General features: G+C 49.4%; 1 protein-coding gene across 2 annotated transcripts in view; it reads right to left on the reverse strand.

The window, feature by feature from the left end:
* The window catches only part of DOC2B (double C2 domain beta), a 124,725-nt gene that overhangs the window by 76,154 nt on the left and 36,064 nt on the right, over positions 1–12,507 (reverse strand). The window lies entirely within an intron of this gene.

Here is a 12,507-nt window from a genome sequence, read left to right on the forward strand (position 1 = left end):
GGAGGGAAAAAAGCAGGAAAGGTTACAACAATTACAGCACAGGCCAGCTCTTTACTATTCAGATTGAGCAACCTCTGTGTGACTCCGAATCCATTTTCTACCTCAATAAATATACCTGCTTAACAATTATATCATTTCCCCTGCACTGTTCGATGGCAATGTATGCATGCCATGGAATCCAAGCTGTGCAGCAAAAAGACAGACACTCGAAATTCAAATGCAGTGTGCAATTCTGACCAAGAAAGAGCCCCCCGAAATATTTCACTCACAGAAATTAGCACTGGTTGTTACTGCATCTCCGCTTTTATTTTAGCAGCCAATTCTAGCACCCAAATCACAATTAATTCAAGAGTAAGGCAGCTCAGCTCAGCAATTTTGGAGGTATAAAATTGTAGGGTTCTGCTATTTCATAATTGCTGGAGTGTAAACACACCTCTGCTGTTGTGGTGTTACTTCTGTGCACACAGGGAAGGTCTGATGGCACCTACCTAATCTCCGTTATTAAGGCACTGTGTGAGGAAAGAACAGTCTTCAAACAAGCGGAAGCTGCTTTCAGCCTCCTGCTACTTTATTTGCAGTGAGAATCCGGAGGCAACAGAGTGCGAATGTAATGAATCACTCACAGCCCTTCATCGATGATAAGGCCAGAGAGGACCATTGTGATCATAAAGGCCATGTCTACACTACACACTTTGGTTGATGTGAGTTGAGTTGGCATAAAGCCGCAGTGGTTTGTACAGCCTGGCTCCTGGTGTCGGCACTGTGCGTACTCACCAGCAGAGCTCGTGTCGATGCACAGTGCAGTACTCCATGGGCAGGTATCCCACTGTGCAACCCACCACCATCCAGCGCATGCTCTTTTGGGAAGTTTTGGCAATGCATGGTGGGGCAGAAACAAATTGCGCAGGGGTGACTGGGAGTAAGGATCAATTTCCGAAGCATGCAACCGCCTCCATCCCATAATGTCAGCTATATCCCATAATTCTCGTGCTTTTTTAAAATCCCATGAAACTGCGCAGCCCTCCTCGCTGTCCGCCACCTCTGAGAAGCAAGGAGCCAGCACAGCTCTGCACGATTGGCATAAGCGTTGTAAGCACAGAACGCATGATCCTCTGGTGTTTGCAGAGCCGCACAAAGAACTGAGTCAGCAGGAAACATGACTTTCTTGGAGGACAGATTGCTGTGGGACAGCGAGACAACCAATTCAAGACTGCTGATGGCATTCACGGAGCAGCTGTAGGTGGAGCGCTGTTTCCGGACCTGAGAAGCAAGCACTGACTGGTGGGATCACATCATAATGCAGGCTTGGTAGGATGAGCAGGGGCTGCAGAACTTTCAGATGTGCAAGGCCACATTCCTGGCTCTGTTTGCCAAGCTCAACCTAGTCCTTCAGAGCAGGGACATCAAAACGAGAGCTGCAGTGACAGTGGAGGAGCGAGTGGCGATCACATGGGGAAAGCTGTGACACCGGATTGCTACCAGTCAGTGGGAAATCATTTTGGGGCTGGAAATCCACTGGAGGGACCATTGTCAGGCAACTGTGTAGAGCCATTAATCTGGTACGCAAGACTGTGCCTCTCGGCAATGTGCAGGACATAGTGGATGGATCTGCAGCAATGGGGTTCGCAAACTGTGGTGGAACAACAGACAGCATGCATATGCCTATTTTGGCACCAGACCATCTTGCCCCAGAGTACACCAACAGAAAGGGCATTCTCAGTGTGGCCCCCGCCCGCCCCAGTGACCAACAGTTACAGCCATTCTCAGGTTACCCTCTTATCTGGTTTCCCCACTCTGCTCGCTCGCCCCACCAAGGCCTCTTGCTGGGCTGTGCAGTCCTTGCTGGGCTGTATCCACAGAAGCCACGTGGGCATCCAAACAACTGCAGACCCGCAAGGAGCAGTGGTGACCTCTGGAGGTACAGAGCAAGCAGGTCATGAACACAGGGCAAAACTCCCAACCACCTGCCATACTGCAAACCCCCTGGAACCTGTAACGGGCACTTGCTGGAAAGCTGACGACGCAGGTGGGAGCTGGAGCGGGGCGGATGCTGCCAGCAGCTCTAGGGACTGTCACTTTCCATGAACATCGGCGCACATGGCTTCTGCCCACACGCTAACAGCTTAGGAGGAACTATTTTACACCTGCACGCAGCCAATTCACTCTCCTCCCATCATCCAATCAGGGAGCAGAAACCATGCCACGTGACCCTAGTAACCCAACACACCCCCGCATGACAAACAAAGTATTTCTTGTCCAAGATTAATCAGAGCGAACCACTGCCAGACAACCCACTGGCAGACACATTCATCAACTGCTGGTCAGTGATTGCACACAATGAATAGGCTTGTAGAGATCAAAGCCTGCTTGTGGGTAACTCAAAGCAGAAACACTGGGCTACATCCTGGGGATAAAGCCTGGGAAATGGTCAGAAGCTCCCGATATCACTCCTGGCTCCCTCCCCAGCTGCTGGATCTGATTTAGGCACAAGGCTAATTTTTGCATGACATAGACAAGCCCGTGCCACAGCTGCAGTTCATGTTCACTCCTCTCCCAGCTGGCCTCAAACACCCCCAGCTACCCTAAGACTCCCTCCAAAGCTGGGGCCCACGTGTATCCAGGCAGCACCTGTCTGAGGCCTCAGCTCAACCCCATTCGAGGCGAGATTCTGAGCAGCCTCTATGCATGGGGAGGGGAGCACAAGGAGTTCCCCCACCTTCCTGTGCCTGGCCCAGGGGCTGGGCAGAGCCTCCCTGGAGAACACAGGTCCTGCTCCCAGCTAGTGGTCCAGTGGGCTGCCTGGCCTTGAGCAGAGCTGTGCCCATGGCGCGCACACCACCCAGCAGTGCACCGGCCCCACTGACGGCCTCAGGGCAGAATCTTGCCTTCAGAGAGAACCTAAGCAGTGCCTCAACAAAACGTTCAGAGAGCGTCCCAGCTCCCACCGCCGGAGCGGCAGAGCCTTAGGAAAGCTAGAGGCAGAAATAAAGTCTGGAGGCTAGGACCCTGGACAGGGACTCGGCAGACCTGGGATCAGCTCCTGGCTTGGCCACAGCCTCCCTGTGTAAGGTTGGCCAAATCACTGGATCTCTCTGTTCACCTGTAACATGGGGATAAGAACCTCCCTCAGACGCACCTCTGTTGACTAGTAAGCTCGCTGGGGCAGGAGCTGTATCACTGTGTACATGCAAAGCACAAGAGAACCACAACTACAGTAGCCTCTAAGTGCTACTGTAATACACACCAATAATAATAAAACAAGAGCGGGTCAGAGACGTACCCAGAATGCAAAACCGGGCTGGAGTCTCCCAAAGCAGACACTCTCATGAGCTGCCCTGCCAGCAAGCGGGCTGAGACCCTTTCCCACCACACCCGTTTGCTGCCGTTTCTGTGCTACCGACCCAGCAGAGCAGGAGGCAGGGGTTACGGAGGTAGTGGTGACAATGAAACACAGTTTGTGGGGGGCTGGGGGAGAGACGATGTCCTAGCTGAGCTTCTTCAAACACCATCCTTTGCTTCGAGAGGAGAGGGGGGCTCGCCGTCTTCACTGTACCTGAACAGCCAGCGGACAAGGAAGCTGTCAAGTGTTGAGAAACACAAACCACCCAGCTTTGGAACCTAATTAAAGTAAATGGAGAAAACTGCTAGACACAGAAGAATGTGCTTCCAGTTGTTTGGAAAGGGAGAGCCTCATGCGGGGCCCACGCCAATCCCCAGCCTGACAAGAGGGTTAACGGCTGGTGCTCTGCTGCTGGAATGGAGCTTGTAATCTGGGCTGCTCAGTTTTCTGAAGTGATTAGCTCATAACATACCCTAGTCTAGAGGCTCCTTTGCTCCAATGCAAATGTGCCTTGCCCAGCCGTGCATCCCCACAGTGAAGTGCGCACTCAGCTGAGGGCTGTATCCGAGTTTAAGCCAAGGGGATGCAATCCGATCAGTATAACCGTGGGTGACGTCGCTTGGGTTGGCAGTATTAAAACAGGCTTGAGGGGGATATTGGGTAGGAGGAGGTCACTGAGGCAGTTTTCACATCTGGGACCTGAGTCTCCATGATGATTTAGAACAGTGGTTCCCAAGGGCCCCAGATATCATCGTTACAACCCTGAAGGGCCACCAATCTATCAACTCACAAAAACGTATCCATGTATGCACCGTTAAGGACGACAAATCACCACATATTGAAAGTAAACATTTTGATGTGACTGTGCTCATTTGTATTCACTATTTTACACCTACAAATTACGCCCAGTGTGTCACAGACTCACAGACAAAGCACTAGTGCAGATGAGTGACTGTCACTACACACTGAAGCACATGGCCAGGCAGCCAAGTCATGGTGGGTGTCCTGCTAAGTGCAGGCCAAACCAGAAGGCACTGGTTTTTAGAGTCCTGCCCCTCCTCAAGCATGGTGGGTCCAGGCTGCTCTGCCAGCAGCCCCTGTAGACCCCCACTGCAGCCAGACGAAAGGAGTTCAGCGAGGAGGCTGCCTCCTTGCTGATTTCCCGTTCCCCTGGCTGCAACAGGGAAACTGCCTGTGTCCTGTAACCCCGTGTGCTCCACCTGGGTCTCTAGGCAGTGGCTCCCTTCTGCAGCCAGGGAGATGGAAGATCAGTGCTCGCTTCCCTCTGGCTCCAGCAGGGGCTCAGCGCCTAGGGACCCAGGCGGAGCGCTTTGCCATGCTCCCTGCTACAGACAGGGGGAGGAGAGCACTGATCTCCTGCCCCTTGGGTGTAGCAAGGATCCTGCACTGGTCTTGTAGCCCCAGGGGAACACACTCCACCTGGGTCCTTAGACAGCGGCTCCCTTCTGCAGCCAGTGGGAAGGGAGCAGCGGGCCACTTTGAAAGACTCTGCAAGCCACTTTTGTCCCCTGGGCCACAGGTTGGGAACCACTGGTTTAGAAGGTCGACACATTAAAGCGTGTTTGACCTCATCCCAAGCCCCTCTGTCAGGCATCACAAGATCAGTGTGCACTGTTTGATGTGGCTGTCATGGCTGCTCAGGAAAAAGCCCGAGGACAGGAACAGCAGAGATTGGGGGCTGAACGCCAGGATGGATGTCCATCAACAGAGCTACATGTGGGGAACCTAGGGCTGGAATAGCAGGGGGAAGACATGGGTCAGGACTGAAAACAACAAGCAGAACTGTGTGTGGGAGCCACAGCCTGGAATAGTGAAGGGCGGTATATGGGTCAAGACAGATGCACTGGCTGATCTGTGTGGAAGGAGCCCAAGGCTGGAATAACAGGGGTGGCTGCTGTGAGCTGAAATTGAGCAGTATCAGCAGAGCTGTGGAGGGAGAGCCTAGGGCCAAAGTACACCAGGACAGAAGAGCTTAGCTGCACAGGCTAAGCTGCCTGACCGTACTATGAACGGATCTAGGTGATCCTACTTAGACCCTGATCAAACCCTTTTTACAAGTCAATGGACAGACTTCCATGGGCTTTCATGCAAAGTTTCCCATTGGCTTCAACAGGAGTTGGATGAGTCCCCCACTTTCACGGGAACTCAAATCCGCTCAAGTGCAGAAGGATGTTACAACCCGATCTACACGCCCTTTGCCAGGCCACGAGGAAGTCAGCTGAAAAAGGTTCATTTTCCAACTGCAAAGACACACACCACCTCTGCAGAGATCAACGGCCCCGCTGTATTCCAGCCATTGCCAATGTCTCCCTGCACCCGCGACATTTAGCTAAAGGCAGATCAATGGGATTTAATTACAAGCAGCGCTAATCAGCCTGTCTAGTAACTCCATGTTAGAACTGTACAGAAATCATAGGAGACGGATCGATTCCACCACGCTTTACACACACACAAGGTATTTTCCAGGAGCTCTCTCTGTGCAGTTAGGAGGCAGCCTAGCAACCTCACGCTCAGAGCCTGAGGGCTCCTGCAGCTAGTCAAGTTACCACAGTAGTTTCCTAAAATGTATTAGAGATCTAGCCGGACTCTTGCCCCTTCCCATCAGAGGGTCTTACACCTGTGTACGGAGGGGCCAGGTGTATGGATTATCACCCCCATGTGTAGAGGAGACACTAAAAACGGAGGCCCTGAGGGATTAACAGCCTGGTTTTCAGAAGTCCTGACTGCCCGCATGCTTTAATGCATGCTAGGGTTGACCAGCAGCTCCATACACCAGGCCATGGGGGGCTTGCCCACGGTCACACAGTGGGGTCAATACCAGAGCTGGGAACAGGACATGGCACTCCCCATTCCTAGTCCCCTGCTTTGGCTATGAGGTAACGGGGCCTCCCCTGACACGGACCTCATTGCCCAACAGCATGAAAATGAGAGGCTGCAGAGAGAGAACAGCCAGAGACCGGCTGGAGGTGCATGTCTACCTGAAATAGGGTGGAGGGAGGGTGATCTCACCTCCAAGCGCTTCCCACTTCCCCTCCATTCACATGGCCTCCCTCTGGCACCTCAGATGACCCTTCAACAGCAGCTCCCGCACCCCCAGACCACATTACATCCTCCTACACAGAATGGGGAGGTGGAGGGATCTCTGCGTTGTAGCCTCGCTCAGAACTCTACTGTGCGGCCTTGCAGAAATGGGTCAGACTGCCCATAACTCCTCCTTATGATTTCCCCTCCATGGCAGCTCCCAGCTCTGCTGTTTATTTACTCAGAGGTATCATCCCACAGCCTGTCAGAACAGCCCCATCCCTTGTGCATTATCAACCAGGCTAGTCTAGAACCCTTAAAAACACCTGTGTATTTTATAGGCATGGGGGGGAAAGGTGGGGGTGGTTGCCCCTTGGTCATTCATCGTATCCCTTTTGGGCAACACAGGATATGGAACCCGCCTTGGTCGTTCAGTTTGCTCAGTCATCAGCACAGGCTAAAGGGGCTGCTTTTGCTTTGGCTGAATTTCATTTCAAGGGACGTGAAGTTCTCCCTTCAACACTCTAGTGAGGAGGTGTCTACGTGTTTGTCACAAAGGATGGACATGTCAGACACCGCGACCACCACTACCAGATGAGCCAAAAGGAATTCAAAGCAGAGCTGGGGGAATTTTTCCACCAAAAAAATTTCCTGAATAAAGATAAGGTTTTGCCAAATTTGAAATTTTTCCATGAGAAAATGTTGATTCTGACCAGATTTTCTGCTTTTGATGTGAAAGTTTTAAGCTAAGCCTTTTGTTTCAAATCTACATTTTGAAAGCATCCACATTCCTCAACAAAATGTTTTTCGGAACTTTTGGTCCTGTGAAAATTTTCAACGTTTTGACTTTTACTCCTGTTTTGGGACAGAAACATATATTGAAATAAGAGTGTGGCAGAGTAGCCCTCTGCAGCGCCCCCAGTGGCTGGTAGCCTCACTTGCCCTGCATCAAGTTCCCTAGGGATCTTTAATCCCCTTGGATCAGAGCTTTCTGCCTCAGGTCTACCTTCCCTTCAGAGGAGCAACAAACAATTAGTGATAGGGTAGGTACTAATAACCATGCCCCAGCTGATCCATCAGAGGTAAGGCTGAGCCAGACTCCCTGTAAAGGGACAGTTTGGATAGGACAACTGGAATGTCCAACTGGATGGAAATTCTTTTTTCCAGACAGCTCTGCACAGAAGTAAGTTGCAGGCGGTTTTAGTCACTGAGGTCACCTGTTAGAGCTTGGAGATATGATCAGACACAATAAGCTGGTGTGCTATGTAGTATTCCCACACCAGGATCATGGTCTGAAGCTTAGATCCTAAGCTCTTTGTGAAAGGGACCATCTTTTTGCTGTGTGTTTGTTCAGCGTCTGGCACAGTGGGGTCCTGGTCCAGGACTAGGGCTCCCTGGTGCTAAGGTAATACAAATAAACAATAACAACAAAGCTGAAAGAGTTTCTGCAATGACCAAGCAAAGCATGGGAGAGCTTAGTCCATAGCTAAACAGCCTAAAGAATTACAAGGCTTTGCCCCATGTGTTTTCATTGCCTAGGGTAAGCACAACTAACGCCAATCTCTAAAGCTGGTCATTTAAATCTTGCTCTTGCCGAGCCAGGTCGGGAGCTTGTAACAGCACATGGGCAGCTCTGAATTAGCATACCTACCAACACGTCATCAAAGCTGTCATGAACAGAGAGAGCAGCTCACGCAGTGCAACAGTACAGGAAGCATTTTCAGTGACAAGGTGGAAAGCAAAAAATAGCCTTTGGTTCCATGTACAGAATCCCCATCATGTTATGAGACTGGGAGGTGGAGAGAGAAGATAGACAGACCTTCTGTTGCTCCCCTTTTAGCTAACCCCAATACCACTAATACTTGGTCCGCTAGTACCTTTGGTTCCATGACCTCCGGCTATTTTACAATCTTTAAGTCTTACAACATCTCTGCAACACAAGGAATATCATCCCCATTTTACGGAAAGGAGAAATAGGCACAAGGAAGCCTGGGTGGTAAACCAGGAAACAGAACCCAGGAGTCCTGATGCGTAGCTCCATGCTCTAATCATTAGGCAACGCTCCCTTTGTACAGCCAGCATGGGCTCTGCAGTGTTACCAACCCCTGTTCCAAACGCAGTTCTGCACACGGGTGCACTGCTCATTTTAATAAAAGAATCAGACACAGAGTCTTACCTCGGGATGAAATCATCCCTAATGGTTCTCCCGGCTACTTCTCTTCACCAGTAGTGAGTGTGTTGTCCCTGGTATGTAATTCTGGAGCGAGCCTGCAGGCTCCAAAGATGGGAAGTCACCATAATGGGACAAGTTACGCAAGTCTAGGCTGAGGGCAGTATCAATATCCCAGGAACTTGATGCCCAGCCAAATGATATTATCAGACTTTTAGGAGGCTTGCTCAAAATGATACAAAATTTCACAATTCAGGTCTCTGCACTTCAGAGTTAAAAAGGCTCCCTGCAGCAGCCTTTTTGCTCAATGAAATTAGCCAACAGGAAGGCTTTACACAGCCAAAGTCTGAGCTGGCTGAAAAAAGGATTTTTCCATTTAGCATTGTCTCTTCCTTACAAGCTAGTGCTAAAGAAATTGCTTGTTTCACTACAGTTGGACCTACCCCCTCTCTCTCATCCGGTCTTTCCTCTATGCAAAGAGACAGTGTGTTAACGCTCTCCTTGCCAAACACTGACTGGAGTCTGTACACAGGGGCGCAGATTTCACTCTCAGTTACCCGGTGTGAATTCAGAGTGACTCCCACTTTACACTGAGGTAACTGAAGGTGGAACCAATGAGAAGACAGCCATGAGAAGATGGATCCTAAGGGGATAAAAGTGAATGAATGAAAAACTTTGCTGGCACAAACCTTGGCATCTATTTAAGGCAAGTGCAGCTGTTTAGCTCTGCTATTTCTGCTGACGTATGTGTTTCACAATAACCTCATCTGAAAACATAGGAGCAGGATTTGATGCCTCATAAACAGTCCCATTGGCTTAAGCAAACAACAGCAATCCTATTATGCACTGAGAAAAAGCTGAATCATTTTTATAGCCGTCAATAACATCTGAGGCTCTGCATGCTAACACGAGGCTCGTCATCAGAGCTCATGCTTCAGGGTGCGAGCTGCCAGCCTGCAAAGATCAGGAAGGAATTCAATCTCCTCTCCAGCATGGCCAAATTGAAAAGGTTCACAATGGGGATGAATAGGTCTCCCTCTGAAGCATCAAGACAGTGACCATTGTCCTAGAGAAGAAACAGGACTAGAAAGGAAAACTCTATGGCATTTAATAGGAAGAAAACTAATGGGATTGTATAGAATCTAACATAGAATTATATCCTCTCTACAGGTTATCTGAGCCACCCTATAGAATTTCTATGGTGAAATATAATTCTCTGTCATATTCTACAGGATGGTTCTAAATTCCTATAGAATGTAACAGAAAATTACATCCTTTCAATAGGTTATCTGAACAATCCTATGGAATTATATAGTGGGGTATAATTTCCTATTAATTTCTTTAGAATGGTTAAAAGATGCTATAAAAAAGTCAGCATTTCCATTTGAATTCTATAGGACTTTTTGCCAAGAAAATGATCCAATATAGCACAGCAGGTTTACTGACGCACATCACAGTGCAGGCTGGGGGTGGGGGTTCCCACTGTCTGTGTTGCCCATTCCAGTCCCCACAAAAAAGTTAAGTGAACTCACAACAGTTCAGCAAGGGGAGAAAAATCCCCTTACTCCAAAAGAGATAAAAATCTGTTGCTAACAAATTCCAGAAACAGGCTCATATATCAAAGTGATTTATTTTCATATTGATCCAAACACAGCAGCAATGCATCTGAATTCAAATGTGCCTGATGTGTGAAATACGGGTTGAGGGAAGGTGATCCAGAGAGAGAATTCCATTAGTCCTAGGCTGCTGCAGGCAGCTTGTCCTTTTTGTGTCTGAGAAAGCCTCTTGCATATTTACACTGGTCAAAGGTAGATGTTTACTCATGACCCTGCTCTAACTCTGGTTGGGGAGGTTGATATCCCTTTTGCTCCTAGTCTTTAATTTCTGTGGTTCCTATGCAGGGCTGTCCCTAGGATAGCATAGCCTGGAGGTAGATTGCAGCCACCCACCTCCTGCCTGGTCCCGGCACAAAGCCAGGACCCCTGGTGGCAGCCACCCATCTCCTGTCCATCCCGGCGTGCACCCCACCTTCCCGCCGGTCCTGGCGCGAAGCCCGGGGGCCCGGGGCAGTCACTCTGATTCGCCATACCCTAGGGATGGCTCTGTCCCTATGGAACGGATTCTGATCGGAGTCACAGTGATGTAAATCTAGAGCGACTACAGAAATCGGTGCATTTGCTCTGCACTTACACTGGTGTAACAGATCAGAATCTGGCTCTATCCAAGTGTATGTGTTTGTAAGGGCATGCTATACATAGTACAGTGTTTGTACCTGACCTGCAGCCCACAGATTCACATTATTGTCTGTAAGGGGATACACTGAGGTCAACGTAACAAATTCACTGAACCTGTTAAACAAATTACCAAAATGATAGATAAATACACGGGGAAAGCCATTCAGGGTTAATCCTGGAGGTGTTTCCTTTCTGGGCATGCATTCTTCTTGCTGTATCAGTTCGTCTCCCCAACCGGGGAGTGACTCATCCTCTAACATCAATAGAGAAATGTGGGCTGAGCAATCCTTGCCCTCTCGGCCAGATCTAGGTGGGCGGGACTTTTATTGCCTCCATCCTCCAATGCCCCCTGCTAATACATTCAGAATAATGCTAAACACTCAGACAGCACTTTGCATTTTCAAAGCTCATTTACAAACTGTAATTCCATGTGAGGTGGGTGAGTGTTGTTCTCCCCATTCAACACTGGGAAAACTAAGGCACAGAGTTGGGATGGCTCAAATGTTTAAACGTGGGAGTCCAAATGTTAGGCACCTAAGTCCAAATTAGACACATAAGGAATGTGCCTAGTTTCCAAAGGCACTGAGGCCCCCCAGCTTCCTATTGTGCACAGCTGCTCTGAAAAAATCAAGCTACCCATTGTGGGTTTAGAAGTCCAACTTTAGGCACCTAAAGTGACACTGCAAATCAGAAACAAGAGCAGGACTGGAAGACAGGAGTTCCTGACGCCAAGACATGCTGCCTCTCCTGATTAGACACCCATTCTTCACCACCTGAAGGGCTGGAGTTTGAATCCTTGTAGAGAACCAAAGCGACAGACCCAACGCAGGAGAGAAGGGGAAACCCTGCTAAATGCAGGGATCCATCTTCCAAGGATGTCCAGTGGCACGAAAGGGCCTAATTCACCATTGCCATATGTTCCATTCTCCCATCCTTCAGCTGGCTTCTCTGTTTAGCGTGTAAGCTCTTTGGGGCAGGGATTCTCTCATACTATGTGTGTATGCAGCACCTAGCACAATGGGGCCAAGATCTGACCTGGAGCCCGCAACAGCTACCGTAATTGCATATAACACAGCTGGCAACATGGCGCTATTTGAGCTTCTTCAATATTCAAGTCGGCAAAAACCATTTCAGTTCTAATAATGTAAAACATCTGCAGTAACAAAGGTTATGGAATTATGATTTTTATCATGACTGTGTCCCAAGACCGTATTCCAGGCAGACCAGACAACTCCCACCTACTGTTGCTTGAGAAAAGGACGTTCATGTTTCTGCTTGTTTGATTTGTCTAGCCACTTTTAAAAATAATTCTCTAGGGTCCCAATCATGCAATTAGATCCACGCAGCCAGATCTCCTAATCCAGCCAGAGCTGCCCCCCCAATAGGTCCATTCTGTATGATTGGGAACACAACAGGCCTGATTCGCAGTCACTCCAGTCCTGAGCTGGGGGAAGGGATGAAGCGGGAGGACTTTAAGCCATCTTTGCACTCCCATTATTCTGGGCCATGCAGGGCCCTGCCAAACCTCCAGTGTCAGTTAATCAGCCTCAGGACTGTCAGCATCTAAGCATGCCCTAGTCCTGCCTATCCCCACAAAAAGTCATCCTCCATCCTTCCTGCCTCTCCAGTTGCTTCCCTCGTCCTCCTCCCATTTATCTCCAAACTCAGGGCACGTTTACACTGAGAGCCCCTGGAAGCAAGTAGTACTGTTCCTTGAATGC

This window comes from Emydura macquarii, unplaced genomic scaffold (assembly GCF_026122565.2).
Source record: "Emydura macquarii macquarii isolate MOO-44397 ecotype Brisbane River unplaced genomic scaffold, CSIRO-AGI_Emac_v2 contig_2699, whole genome shotgun sequence".
Lineage (NCBI taxonomy): Eukaryota > Metazoa > Chordata > Testudines > Chelidae > Emydura > Emydura macquarii.